The 16,125-nt window shown below is 41.7% G+C and overlaps 1 protein-coding gene across 1 annotated transcript in view; it reads right to left on the bottom strand.

Annotated features, from left to right (window-relative positions):
- PCDH1 (protocadherin 1) overlaps positions 1-12,454 on the bottom strand; it is a 184,871-nt gene extending 172,417 nt beyond the window's left edge. Inside the window, exon 1 of the mRNA XM_075856207.1 lies at positions 12,363-12,454. The gene's annotated coding sequence lies outside the window, so the exon portion shown is untranslated. The remainder of the gene's footprint in view (positions 1-12,362) is intronic.
- Positions 12,455-16,125: the final 3,671 nt, after the last annotated feature.

A 16,125-nucleotide genomic window follows, 5' to 3' on the forward strand; every position in this document is an offset into this window, starting at 1 on the left:
TAAAAGCCCAGAGGCAATAAAAACAGTAAACATGCTGTCTGAGGATTTCAATGACTTGAATTAATATCTCATACTCGTTCGATATTCTGTTACAACATTTCCACATTCATGCAGAAGGGGAGAGGTTTCTTAATGGCTGTGGGCTGTGATTTTCTAATGGCTCTGTAGTGAGCAGATATTGTGCATTACACTCCCTCTGCCAGATGAGACTGATGTGTGGTGCGGATGCAATTCAATTTGGTGCTGAGAGCGTTAATTATCTCTGGAGTTCAGCAGGAGAGGAGGCTCCAGTAATTCGCCCGCCAATGATTATATTGCAGCCAGCTGCATGTGAGAGGTAACCACAGAGGGGGTTAAAACAACAGCGAGTTGGCCAAATGGATGCAAGTCTCTGCAGCAATCAAGTCCTTGTGAAAAATCACCTCCTTTAATAGCATCAAAAATAAATAAAACTCTGAGCGGCCATTTCTCTTTTTATAAATGATCTATAATGCAATTTTCCTTTCATAATTTGGCTTCCTTAATCTTTGAAAAAGAAGTAAATGGCTTCACCTGTGCATTTATGAGGCAAATATTATTGTAAACAACGGCGTAAAGAGTCCTCGTACTGCATACAGATACCAAACAAGAGGCCTTGTAGTATCCTTCAAAGTTTAGCCGTCTCCTGTTTACAATGGAGGCTGTTATGTTGTGAAATGAATGAATATTGAAGAGGGTACAGCTTCAATTCAGTGCTAATGGGAGACACTGGCTAACGGGAGTGGCATGGCTGAGACATGATGTGCCTCATACTTCTTTTCGAATGGAAGCCCTAGGTATTTGTTATGTTTTTAGTGCAGTTTTTGACCGATGAGGGTCCATTCACACGTAGCATTGAAAAAATGCATCCAAAAAACGAATGTGGTTTTACTACGATTTGATGTGTTTTTTACTGCAACCGCATCGAAAAACATCAAATCGCTATCAAAATGCTTGTGGTATTCAGATGCGTTTTTTCGATGTCATTCTAATCGCACCTGAAGCACAACATTTGAATGGACCCTAAAGAGAAATTGATAAAAACGAGGGCAAAGGAAAAGTGGAGTAGTTGCCCATAGCAACCAATCAGATTGCTGCTTTCATTTATATAAAGGTTTCTGAGAAATGAGAGCTTGATTCTGATTGGTTGCTATGGGCAACTACTCCTCTTTTACTTTGCACTATGTTTGATAGGTCGGTTTTAGGCTAGGGCTACACAGGGACTTGTCCACAGGTCGAGCAGCCAAAGATTGCTGTGTGTCCCTGCGTGCATCGCACATAATTAAATAGAATGCGGCCGCGTTGCGAGCCGCAGGTTGCCACGACCCGACAGTCGCAAGAAATCCAGCAGGTTTGGATCTCTTGTGATTGTCAGGTTGTGATCACGTCGCCGTGTAGCCCTAGCCACAGCTCAGTTGTCCGCAAGCCTACTAACCCGATCTAGCAGCAACATAGGGACCACAGTCAGACTGGGACTTGTGGCTGGAATACAGGAACAGAAATACGCCCCTATTATGCTCGTGGGAAACTGGCCTAAGTGAGGGACGCATGAAGGAAAAATGTTCACTTCTGTTTTCTGATCCAATTATTATAAAGGACATAAGCAGCGGACACTTTTTTACCATTTATTTTTATTTTATTTTTATAAATAATTGTTAGGCCTTGTTCACACAGTGCAGATTTGCTGCAGATTTTGCATGTATTTTTTTTTAAGTCAAACCATGAACGGAACCTAAACAGAAGAAATATATAAAGGAAAGCCTTATAGGTCTGCTCTCTTGGATCTAATTGTGGTTTTGGCTTAAAAAATGCATTCAAAATCTGCAGCAAATCCACACTGTGTGAACAAGACCTTAAGGTCTGCACGTTTAGGCCTTTATTGTGCTGTTTACAGGGATTTTTGGGCTCAATTCTACTGACTTGTCATTTTTTTTCAACAATCTAATTACAAGTAACTGGTCTAATTATGGGCTCGGAAATTAGTATTTGCCACGTACTGTATGTGGTAAATCCATGAATGGAGGAATATGGCGGAGCACAGAGTAGGAGCTTCATATGCCGTCATCTGGTGCAACACAGGGAAGTGTTTTCTTCCCAACCAATATGTTATGTGTAAATAGAAGTACAAATCCAAGGATCACTACTGCAAGTCTTATAATCCAGCATTTGATAATCCAGAAAGTCTGATAAAGTTGTTTCCCTGCTCAAAACCGCTTAAAATGTAGAAATTTGAATCTACCAGAAGCAGAAGATGCAGATGAGTGTCAACATGTCACAAGTGACAAGCAGGAATAAACTGTGATCTCCCTGGAATTTGGCTGGGACCAGTGACTTTCTAACCCCAAATTGTAAAACTTTTATCCCAAATAACGAGCGAACTTCTAAAATCATCAATACGAAAACATGAAAGTAAACCATTCAACTAACATTTTCTGATGGTGGGACACAGGCGCATAACTAGTGGGGGGACAATTTGCCCCGAGTGCAGGGTACCATGTAGGGAAAGCTGAATGGATTCAGCCTATGGTCCCTTATATCTGCCGAAATTAAAAGCACTGCCAGATTAATTTGACCCCTAATGTTCTTGAAGGACACAATATAAGGCGTGACAGTGACATTAACAGACCAGTTCTGAAATTTCTAATAACAGAAGTTCCTCACAGTTTAATCACTTTCCTTAATCTCAGGATTGAGCTCTACAAAATGTTAATGTCAGGGAAGGCTCCATATGTTGAGCTCTGCAGCCTATGTGATATTGCATAAAATAAATCCATATTCTCTGGTTCTTTTAACAAAACTAGGAAGGTCTTTTTCATGATAATCCTATAAAATATGTAGCATAAGGAAAAAGGTCTAAATCTGTCTGATATTTTTCTTCACCCCGGCTGATTTGCAGACATCGTTCTGGTCGCCTTTAAGATTAGACCTGATGCCATATACATTGGCGCCTCACTGTGTACCTGACTCCTGGAACATCTGGCTAATAATTCATGTGACATTTCACATCTAATTCCACGTTATCCAGAGGATAGCTTTCACTATAAAACTACTTGTCCCCATATTTTATATTCATGACAATGTAAATGAGATTGTGTTTCTTTGTTTGTCATCTCCCTGTACCGAGCTATGAAACATATTTATAAGTGATAGCAAATAATACCACACTATGACCTAAGATACATGGGGCATATAAAGTAGGGCAGTCACCCTACTAAGATCTGTCTCCATAAATTGTGTGTCCACAGTTAATTTTGTAATATATGTTCATAAAAGAGTTCTAAACTCCCTGCATACACATAGCATCAAACAAAACAATTCTGCCACCTGATGAGCTTACTGCATACTTTGTTATTATTGACTTTAATGTATAACTAGTATGCAGTAAGCTCCTAAGCTCCCTCTAGTGGGGGCTACAGGCAGCCAGAATTGTATAATTTAAATTAGGTATGCAGGAGATTTGTTGCTGTGTATCAAAAAGTTCTATACCACCCCCCTTATATTCTTCCCCAAGCTTTATTCACTTGTATATCATGTGGTCATCAATATTTTCTGATGTCAACTGTCTACATTAACCATGGGGCCGTATCTGTGTATATAAGTGGCCCTCAAATTACTTTTCTAAATAGTTGATGTAAGAAAATATTATGAGCAAAAAAATCAGATTGGGTAGACCGCATTGGGGGCTAAATCACCAGCACATATGAATATGAAGCTGGGGGCAGCATGTTCGTAGCAATATCAGTAGGAATAGGCTCATGAGCCAGGGAAGGGCACTGTTACCTGCTTATAAAAAAAATAAATAAAGAAAATAAATAAAATAAAAAATAAATCTATATATATATAGGTGTTGTACAAACAGCTGCCTTTTAACTGGAATAAAATATTCCAGATGCAGCATTGCTTACTGATAATGATAATAACATATTTTATTTTTGGCAATGTGTTTATTTTACCATTTAAATTCATTTCCCAGTTCATGAATAGAATGTTAGAACTACAGTGTGCACTGACACATACAGAGTAGAGACAGAATTTAGACGGGGAAAGTAATGCTTCACAACAATGGAGATTTATTATGCCATTCAACACTCTAATGACTTCAATAGTGGTTACCACTTTGGGAATTAGACCAAATAAGTCACGTGTAAAATATTAAAAAGGTCCAGCACTTTTAAAGATTGATTACTTATTCCTTGAATATGCCATCAATGTGTGACCGCTGGGGGCCCGACCATCGGCACCTCCACAAATTATGGGACCAGAGTTTGAGCTTTACCAGACACAGCGCCGGTCTGGTCCATGTATTGTATCTGATATTGCTACTAAGCCCTTCCATTTGAATGGAGTTGAGCTGAAATACCAGGTACTGTATACAGAAGTGGGGCTGTGTCTGGTAAACCACCTATTGGTTGTGCTACCAGTGATCGGATCCGCAGCGATCACACATTGATGGCATATTCTAGTGATAAATCATTAACCTTTAAAAGAGCACTGGTAGGTTTTGTAGGAAATGCTCCTAGAACTTAGAGACTAGGTAAATAAGATTGTGGTGTCTCATGTAAAATCTAACTTCCAGTAGTCATTTTCCTCATTGAAGTCTTAGGTAAGGGTTAGGTACGTTTAGAAAATAATGCAGCGTACCCTAAAACCAATGGGTGAGATTTATTGATACTAACCCACTGTGCGAGTGGTGTGTCAGTATCTCTCCCCTGTGCAGTGATCGCCACCTGGGTGCATGCCTTGTTAAATGTGGCGCAGGCCAAAAGCTATTATATTTCAGTTTAGAAAAGCGTCAGAGATTGTTAATAAATGAGCAGCATTCTGTGCAACTTTGTAACCCAGTCAGACAAAGTCGCACGTGTGGCGCAGGGGCTTCATAAATATAGCATTTGACCCTGTCCAAGTTTTCAATGTATTTACACCAGAAAATAGATTGGTAAATGTGTGGATGGAATTTTCTAAAATCCCAGTCACATACATGTATTATCATAGGTCATTACAGAGCAGATAAGAGGAGACAGATGACTCACATCCCTTTATCCTGAATTCTCTCAGGACAAGTTACTTCCCAAAATATTCGGCTGCTCTAGAAGTTTGACTGACCGCGTGAAGGAGGAAGTTTTTTTTAGTTCTCCTATCTAAACTGTGAACGTGTGAAAGTTGCTGATGGCTTCAGTAGAGGAAACGTGACAGCGGACCTACTGGGATATGTTTTACTGACCTAGACATAAGGTCATTAGGAGAAACCGTACCATATCCATACTATATGTGGTATAAGGTGACCAGACCTAATTTTTAAGCAGGGCACTCATGAAATTTTTATTCTGTAGACCAGCTTTGGCATCAATATAGTTCCATGACATGCATTTTTTATAAGCATCCAGCATTGGGAAGTCTGGTTACCTTATACGAGTACAAAATATATATGAAGGCTTTGAAATATCCACCTGCCTGGAATGAGATGTGCAATGGAGAATCCTCAACTAAGCGTCTCGGTCAATTGATTGACACCTCCTCTTCTTTCAGAGCTTCTGCGCTAACTGCCAGGTTAACGCTAGTAATGTCTACATATAAAATGCTATGTAGCCCAGGATCTCCCATCTTGACCCAGATCACAATACGGAACAAGAGGCGATTGGCTGTGGGGAAGGCTGTGATTATACTTCCATTAGTGCAAAAAACATCCTCGCTGCCAACATTTAAATACATTATTCAAAGACCGTTTGCTGCAGGGATTCAAGCACAAAGCACATAAAGCTTTTTAAGGCAACGCTGAAACTGAAGTTTGTCTTATCTACATATTCCGTGTACATATTTGCAATCTATTGTTCCCTGTTATCAGCCATTTCAGGTTAGGGAGAGGGTCACGGAAATGAACCTCAGTGGGACTACTGAAGTTAAGTAAAATCCCTGTCCCCATGATTGCTGCTTTACCTAACATATCACCAGTTCTTAGGACCTTCGGAGACCCATACTTTATGAGCATTAACCAATAAGTGATATTACGCCATTATGATGGGGATTTTCTTAAGATTCATGAACTGGTAAGTCCTGCGTGTGTAGAAAGGTCAATGAGGACGGTTTATTAAAACTAGTGGAAATGTGGAGCAGTTACCGATAGCAACCAATCTGATTTTTTTTCACTTTTTAATCTGGCACAGTGCGGATAAGGTACGGCTGAAAATCACGCCAGAATCTTGTTTTACTGCAAATTGTAGCAGCTTTCATATTGATTGCTAAAGGGGTTCTCTACTTTAACAATATCTACATCTTAGAAGGGTCCCTTAAGCTGATCACACAGAGTTCTCCTGCTGGGAAGAGAGCAATCAGCTGTAATCTGTGGGGAAACCTAGCAGAAAGTGTTCAATTCCCCTGCAGCGCCACCACAGGGGAAAGTAAGCATTACACAGTGCCTATTCAAATCAATGCGTTGTATGTGTAATACATGACAGGTCCTCCAGAGTGAGTGACACTCATTGTAACCACTCTCCTCTCTGGCCAAGAGATGGAGATTCTGAGCAGAGGATCCCCCAATATTAACAGAATTCCATAATAGGTTGTGTGATAATGGGTTTTCTAAACAGGACAACCACTTTAATTGCCGCACAGTTTTGCAAGTTTACACAATTTTTGCCATCAACAATCAATTTGAAAACTATGCAGATTTGCGAGAAAATAGCATGGCGACACAGTTTTTGGCTGCATTGCGGCAGCACCCAGGTTGCGCTGTGGCAGCTACGTGTAAACTCACCCTAGGAGGTGGATACAATTGCATATGCAAGCACAAGACAAGAGAGAGGAACAAGACAAAAGAGAAATTAGTGCTGTTGATGGTTATCTCACAGGGGATTGTCGAGACTGGATATAATTGTAGCAAACTCTCAGCTGTGAGGAGTAAAGGCCCCTTTACATCGGCCGACACCCGGCCGGTACAGCGAGCGGCGATCAACGAGACATTGTTAATCGGCGCTCGGTTGCTCCTGTCACACGGAGCCATAGATGGAGACGAGCGTCGTTAAACGTCGCTCGTCTCCCATACATTATCATCATGTCCCCCATACATTATCATCATGTCGGCAGCGCGTCTCCCTGTTTACACAGGGAGACGCGCTGCCAACAGCGATAATCTTTTACTTTTTTAAAACAATACGACTAGCAGATGATCGAGAGTTTGCTTGTTCATCTATTGATCGTTTGCCTTTTTACACAGGGCAATTATCGGAAACGAGTGTTATATTAACGCTCGTCTGCACGATAATCGTCCTGTGTAAAACCCCCTTTAAAGGGTGTATTCACGTAAGGCAGATTTTGTTGTAGAAATTTCTGCGACTTAAGGTCCTCTTAGGGCCTGTTCACATCAGTGTTCCGTTCCGCTGAGGGGTTCCGTCAGAGGTTTCTGTCGGGTTAACCCCTCGACAGAAAGGCAAACTGAAACCTTAGCTTCCGGTTCCCTCACCACTGCAGTCGACCTCGCTATTGATTCCGTCAAAATGACGGAACCCTGTCACAATGGTGACAAACGGAAATCATTAGCTAGGTTTCCATCACCATTGAGTTCTATGGTGAGAGAACCGGAAGCTAAGGTTTCAGTTCACCTTTCCGTTGAGGGGTTAACCTGACGGAACACTCCGACGAAACCCCTCAGCAGAAAGGAACACTGATGTGAACAGAGCCTTACATGGCCCGTCCTGGAAAACCCCTTCAAAACTGAGTTTTTCTTGTTTTTCCATACGCATAATATTTTGTATGTGTTTTCTGTTGTTCTTTTCACTCACATTTTGCCATTTTAGAGTGTGCTGTTTCATGTACTGATCGCTTACTAGTTTACTTTTTATTATGTAATGACTACTTTGCCCTGTTAACCATCGGGAACCTACTGTTACCTTCCCGCTCTGTCCTGATTATATTCCCTTTTTAACTTTTATTTCCCAATATGAAATTAGTGTCATAGAATGTAAAGGGGCTTAAATCCCGGAAAGTGGACATTGATCTATAAATCCCTTCCACATAAGGTTCTATCTCAAGTCCAAGATGAATGGAGGTTCTCTCATTTGCATATAACGGGTCCTTATTGGGATGTTAGTATATATAACATATATGCCCCCAATATTGAACAGAAACCATTTTACAAATTCTTGCAGGCAAAAGATCTCCTGGATTCTCAACCACTTAAAGTATTCAGTGGCGACTTTAAGGCTGTTGTATCCAATCGGAAAGACATCAAAGGACCTGATAGCATAGGAAGACAGGGTTTCACCCATCCTTCCATTTTGAATAGTCTATTGGATGCAACGACTCAATGTTATAGTTGGAGATTTTTCTTTGCCGATAGCCGTGAGTATGTTAATTTTTCTCACGCCCATAACTTGTGGTCCAGAATTGACAATGTCCTCCTCACCCGACCTTCACTTTCCAGGATCAGAACCGTAAGGGCGGGTTCACACATAGCGGAATTTCACTTAAATTCCGCTGCGGACACTCCGCAGCGTTAATCCGCAGCGGAGCCGTTTCTCCATTGACTTTCACTTTAATTTAGCAGTGTTCGTTTACACGATGCGTACAATTCCGCTGCGGAGCATAGGCTGCGGAGCGGAATTTGGTGTCCGCAGCATGCTCTGTCTGTTGCGGAGCAGTGGCGGACTCATGGCGGAATTTCTCCATTGACTTCAATGGAGATTCTAAATTCCGCAATGAAGTCCGCAGCTGTCATGCACATGTTATGTGTGCTGCGGATGCGTCTTGCTTTTTTAACTTGACATTTCTTCATTCTGGCTGGACCTATGTATTTCTAGGTCTACAGCCAGACTGAGGAAGTCAATGGGGCTCCCGTAATGACGGGAGCGTTGCTAGGAGACGTCAGTAAATAGTCACTGTCCAGGGTGCTGAAAGAGTTAAGCGATCGGCAGTAACTGTTTCTGCACCCGGGACAGTGACTACCGATCTCAATATACATGTATCTGTAAAAAAATATATAAGTTCATACTTACCGAGAACTCCCTGGGTCTGTCTCCAGTCCGGCCTCCCAGGATGACGATTCAGTGTAAGTGACGGCTGCAGCCAATCACAGGCCAAGCACAGGCTGCAGCGGTCACATGGACTGGCGCGTCATCCAGGGAGGTCGGGCTGGATGCCGAAAGAGGGACGCGTCACCAAGACAACGGCCGGTAAGTATGAAAGTCGTTTACTTTCACTAGGGAAAGTGCTGTCCCTTCTCTCTATCCTGCACTGATAGGGAGAAGGGAAGCACTTTTCCCGCAGTCCGCAGCAGCTAGTCCGCATCAATGTACTGCACATTTTGTGCAGATCCGCAGCAGAATCTGCAACGCAGATTCTGTGCGGCATGGATGCGGACAGTTGCGGAGGAATTCCGCCATGTGTGGTCATGCCCTAACTATAGACGACATGGTCATTTCTGATCAAGTGCTGCTAGACCTGCCTGATTCCTTCCCCAAGGGCAGTGATTTTATATGGTGATTTTCTGCTTTTCTAGTTATAGATGAGGAGTTTGTCAACTTGTTGAGGGGTTGGTGGTCGGAATTTGTTGACACTAATCATTCTCATAGTGACAAACAAATGCTTTTTTGGTGGACCATGACAGTAGTGATAAGGGGACGTATCGTGGCATATGTACAGGCTTTAAAGCAGGTCACCAGAGATCAATTTACTAAGGCCAGCCAAGAACTACGTAGAGCCTGTACAGAGTTTCATGCTTCTCAGACTCCCGAATTAAAAGAGAAATGGATTGCAGTTCAGAGGAACTTTGATCTCTGGACAGATAGAAGGGAACATTTTATTAAGGCTAAGACGGAGGTGGAATTCCATAGAGTTGCCAACAAAGGCATTACGCAAAAAACTTCAGTTGTCCTTTGAAATATCTAAATACTGACCATGTGGAACCATCCCGAATTCTCCCAGGGTAGAGAGATCAAATTATTTCTTGAATGTTGAACAAAAGGCATCATCACAGTCCGTCATCTAATACATGATTCTGACCCCCGCTGGTATACCAACGATGAGCTTATAGCGAAATACGGTCTACAACCTACACAGTGTTTACAATATGGGCAGGTGCAAAGTTTTCTCATGACCCGCTCAGTCAATGTTCGTAAAGAGGTAATTCAGAATGACATGGATAAAATCCTGGTCTCAGAGACTGGACGTACATCCATATCATTGTTGTATGTTCGCTTGAAATGGGTACTTTCCACCATTCCTTTTAACTCCTTATTTGATGCCTGTGCTAACCAGCTTAGTGATCCAGAGGTAGACCATAGGATTTTCCTGGGGTGGAGAACGGTTTGCCGCCATGTTTTTAATAACTTATGGAGATACACTCATTTTATAATTATGCATAGAGCGATCTATGCCTTTCATTTTACCGCAGACCCCATTCAAGCCGGATAGGATAACTCATTGCTTTGAAGCAACACTCCAAAAACAGACTTATACCATGGTCTATGGCATGGTCTATTTCTTTTGGTCGCAGTTCAAGCATTGATCTTCAATGTGTGATTTATTACAGTGCCCCTCTGTTATTTCTCTTCACTTATTCTGTAGATGTCGGGGCAGTGGGATGGGCAGTGGGAGATACCTGCCTGCATTAAAGTTTTTTTTTTTCTAGTCCTAAGAAATTTCTGGCCTATCCTCAGGATAGGCCATCAATACCTGATCTGTTGGGGTATGACTCCCATCACACCCGTGATCAGCTGTTTTGAAGGGGCTGCGGCACTCGTACGAGCCCTGCTTCCCCTTCATTTCAACCTGCTCATACTGTGAATCGCCGACACAATTGTTGCGGCGGTTCACAGTATTACAGCCTTCTCCCATTCAAGTGAAACGGAGAAGGCTGTAATACTGTGTACCGCCGCTACAAGTATGTTGGCGATTCACAGTATGAGCAAATAAGGAATGAGAGGGAAGCAGCGCTCGTACAAGCGCTACAGCCCCTTCGAAACAGCTGATCGGCAGGGGTGCCGGGAGTCAGATCCCCACCGATTAGGTATTGATGGCCTATCCTGAGGATAGGCCATCAATTTATTAGGACCTTTAATACATACTATCTGTCTGGTTGCTTCAATACTGGTTGCAATTTTTGATGCACACTATTCATACGCTGATAGACCAAATTACAATTTTGCTTAGTTTAGAACACATTTAAATGGAATAACATAAAGATAACCAAACTGAATATTTCTTTAGGAAATGGAGACTTTTTTTTTTACAACTTATTACACGACGTTGGAGATTGCACTTGTTTTCTTTCACCCTTACGGAATGGTATCTCCTAGAAAATCTAAAGGGCAAATTAGGACTCCTAAAAGTCACTTGAGGGTCTTCGCTTTTTCCTGGTGAAGTGGTCATAAATAAAACAATTGTATATGTTACTACTGTATTGTCATGAATGTAATGGCTGAACAGCTTTTCTTTTGCTATGTATTTCCCTGAAATGGTATTGTGAGATATGTTATCTGTCTGTATTATTAGGCATGTGTGCCGTGTAAATGTTGTTTTGTTTGTTATACAAAATTCATAAATAATATTAAAAAACAAAAACTTGTAAAAAGACACTTCATAAAAAAGATGGCACATTTGAGCTGATTTTTCCCATTTCTTATTGACACTTCAAAAAGTGCTTCGAAAATATTCCTCAAAATACTCTTCAAAAATTCTTGCAAAAATAAAAAATGATTTGAAAATCAGCTCCAAAAACGCCTGAATTCAGAGGCTGTTTTCTCTGAAATAAGCTACGTATTTTTCAGCCTGTACATGTGTAATGTGAACCTACCCTTAGATGCCCAAGGATCCGGTAATGGTTTTCCACAGTGCTGGTGCATGTAAAAAAAAAATATTTCCACACATGCCCTTCCCCCTGTGTGCCCTCTCAGCCATCGAGGAGGGCACAGTTGCCTTCCTCCCTGACTGTGTGGGTGCAATTGTGCCCAGTATTTCAGCTCTGACAAAAAAATTGTATAATTAAAATGTTCTGATCTTAAGGGAGCCTGTTCAGATAAATGTTTTTCTTAAAGAAAACCGGTTTGATTCTTAATAGGCTAAAATACATGCTAAGTATAGATGTAGTAGGGTTGAGTTTGTTGGATGTAGCAGAGCTGGGATTGGCAATGGCACTGTAGTGCATATTGTACTCTTTTTGGTTTGCTATAGGACTGCAGGTAAATCTGCATTATCACAGCTCAGTGAGTTAATGCACAAACAATGCAGCTCCAGCTCTGCTACATCTGCATATAAATAGCTGAGCATTAGAAAAGCATGAAAAGAAAATCTATGCTTTGGGGGATACCTTCCGTCCAATATTGTGTTAACAGTAAAAAAGGACGTGTACTCACATCAGCCAAGGGGTTAAAGCAGCTTTCTACATTTAATCCGTATTGTTTCAGAGGATGCAGCTAAATAACGCAATCGAGCTCTCGATTTTAGAATTCCGCCGGCTCATAAAATAAGAAGATAGGAAAAGCAAAGACTGTATCAGAGGAAAGACACCGCAGCAATGAGAGCTGGCCGTTTGCATTGAAAGCTTGTGCACTTCCACTGGCTGATAAAAGAGGGAGCTGCTGCCTGCATTTCCCTGAGATCAGGCTTCCTTCCACTAAATATTGGATTTCTTCATCAGCTCCCAAGCAGGGAACACCGAGCTGTCACGACGACCAGCGTGCGAGAACTGGTCAGCTGCCCCCCTGCCAGGCCAAGCAAACCATAAACATTCGGTGGCATTGCTCTGGGCATATGCTAGATGTGATCTGAATGCTATACAATATTGCTGTAATGCTGCGGACTCAAACTGAGAAATGATTAACCCGCTTTTGCCACAGTAAGATGAACATTTCTGTAAGATTATATTGTGCCAACATATTACAAATTTTTTTGTGTATTAAAACATAAATATAGGGCAGTAAAAGTGGCATCAAGATGTTACAATTAGTGAACCGATTCGGCACAAATATAATTCAGTCCCAATTTCCCAAAAGTTTCAGATTCGCAGAAATCCAAACCTTTTGGGGTTTGCGGGAGCCACAAATTGTCAAAATGCAGATTACAGGGAAAAAAAGAGGAGAAAAGAAGATTAAAACAAAAAATACCATACTCACCACCTCCCCTTGTCTCCTGTATTGACGCATTTCGACCAGGTATGTGAATAGCTTCAGCGATCACATGGAACAATAAGACGTGATCTCAGAAGGCCGGCAGAAGCGTTCAGGTGAGCGCTGAGCTGCTTAGTTTCTGATCGGCTTTTCTCGTAAAGCCGAGCAGTTGGTGTATGGGCCCATAGACCTTATATTAAGCCCATGCACCCACTGCTCAGCTTTCCGAGAAAAGCAGTTTAGAAACTAAGCGGCTGAGCGCTCATCCGAACGCTTCTCCCTCTTGGTTTTAGCGATCGGTGGGGGTCTCAGTGCTCGGATTCCCACCAATCAAAACTTCTGACATGTCACTATGACATTTCAGAAGTTTTTCGAAAGTTTAGTTACCATTTAAACACTATATAAGGGATTTCCAGGCCCAAAAGTTGCAATTTGCATTGAAAATTTGTTATTACACAGCATCCATTCAAATAATGGGTGACCATGTATAATACATAGTGACGCTGTCCTGCAGAGCGGGAGGTGCCCTCGGCTACAACTTTCTGCTATGGCTAATGGAGGGTTCTCAGACGAGAACTCTAATCTATGATGCCCATATGCCATAATAGTGCAAAAGTAAATTTTTTGCTTTTTTTTTTTTTGAATTCTGAGTTAAAGAGACTGTCACCACATTATAAGTGCCCTGTCTCCTATATAAGGAGATCGGCGCTATAATGTAGGTGACAGTAATGCTTTTTATTTAAAAAAAACGATCTTTTTTCACAACGTTAGGAGCGATTTTGGTTTATGCTAATGAGCTTTCTTAATGCCCAAGTGGGCGTACTTTTACTTTCGACCAAGTGGGCGTTGTACAGAGGAGTGCATGACGCTGACCAATCGGCATCATGCACTCCACTCCATTCATTTACACTGCACTAGCGATATAGTTATATCACTATGTGCAGCCTCATACACAAACCCTAACATTACTAGTGTCCTGATAATGAATACACATGAAATCCAGCCTGGACATGATGTGTACTCAGAATCCTGACACTTCTGAATCTTTTTTTGTGAGATTCCGGCAAGTGAAACCAAATCTCGCGAGATCACGGAGCTAAACAAGAAGCAATGATCGTTTATGTATAGGGATGAGTGATCATTGCTATGATCGCTTGTCCCCATACATTTCCATTATGTCAGCAGCACATCTCCCTGTTTACACAGAGAGATGTGCTGCCGACTAGCAATCATTTTATTGTCCGCATAAACCAGCAAATTAGCCAATAAATGAGCGTTTTCTCGGTCATCGGCTGATCTTTACACAGGGCAATGATCAGGAATGAGCGTTCATATGAAAAAGGCCTTTATAGTCAGTAAGGGACTGGTTCCCGCATAGGGCTGCACATTTTGACGAAATCATCCTTTATTTTTTTCAATGAAATCTCAGTGATTTCTGGATAAAGGACATATATGCACAAGAGGTACACGAGACAAGACAAAACCACGGTATTAATAAAATATATTTTAGTCTAACACTTATATTTGAATCTACTCCTATTCTTTGTAGTGATTTTTTTAGTAGATGGGGTCCTGCATTCAGTACTCTCATCTGTTAGCCAGAGTTGAGAAAGGCTACAAGGAGCGTCTATCACTCTGGAAGACTCTACATGAACATACTTTGCAGGGCAGTTCATTGATGGTTCATTTGACCCTATGGTGGCGCTACAGGGTAATGTCATACTTGCTGTCTAGTTCTGGCACTGAATACAGCAGGTCACTGGGGGTCCCAGCAGCAGGACACCCTTTAATCAGCTTATTGTCGGGAGACTTCTAACAAAAAGGGATTGTCAAGAAGACAACCCCTTTAAATATAATTGAGAGATCAAGATATGTATAGTAACGATCAGTGTTGGGGCCCTGATACCCCTTTAATGGTAAAATAAGAGGTAGTAGAGAACCTGATTTCTATAACTATGATTGTATGATTCCACCATTTTCTGATTTTCAGAGGCAAAACATATCTGAGTGGGCCTCAACCCAGTGGGCCCCCCCGTAACACATGTTGACAACTGAAGAGGTGCATTTTAATTATATACCAGCCATCATCCCTGTATATAACCCCCATCATCTCTGTATATAATCCTCATCATCCCTGAATATACCAGCCATCATCCCGGTATATAACCCTTATCATCTCTGTATATACCAGCCTGGCTAGTATATACAGGTAAGATGGGGGTTGTAAACAGGGATGATGGCTGGTATATACAGGGATGATGGGGGTTATATACAGGGATGTTGGGGGTTACATAAGGGAATGATGGCTGGTTTACACAGGGATGATGGGGGTTAATGCAGGGATGATGGCTGGACTACCCATCATTCCTGTATATAACAACCATCATCCCTGTATATAACAACCATAATCCCTGTATATAACAAACATCATTCTTGTATATAAACCCATCCTCCCGGTATATACCAGCCAGGCTACCCCTGCCGTATAGGTTTGTATGGTGGAAAACTACTGTTCCCAGCATGACCTGAACAATGATAAGGATATGCTGGGAGTCATCATCTCGCTGCAGATCATACAGTGACTATAGTACTAATTAGAGGCAGAATAAACATTTAAATGAAGTGACTGACCGGTGACATCTTTTCAGATTCTAGATGTTCTTTTTCTATTTTCTTCTCCATCTGGTCCAGACCTCTATGGTGACTTCTCCCGGCCATGGACCATTTCTGCAGTTTGCCACTCAGATGTCTTCAGCTTGTTATTTTTCAAACCTTTCTGCACCTATAACTGAAGATAAAATTCTCATGGGGCCACACACTACGCACCTAAATATAATAGCACCATACACTGAGTCCCTGATTATAATAGCACCATACACTGTATCCCTGATTATAATAGCACCATACACTGTGTCCCTGATTCTAATAGCACCATACACTGTGCCCCCACACACATACAGTGCTCCCTGTAGATAGTGCCTCATAGATCCCCCTGTAGATTGTACCCACA

The sequence above is a fragment of the Rhinoderma darwinii genome, chromosome 3, assembly GCF_050947455.1.
Source record: "Rhinoderma darwinii isolate aRhiDar2 chromosome 3, aRhiDar2.hap1, whole genome shotgun sequence".
Taxonomy (NCBI): Eukaryota; Metazoa; Chordata; class Amphibia; order Anura; family Rhinodermatidae; genus Rhinoderma; species Rhinoderma darwinii.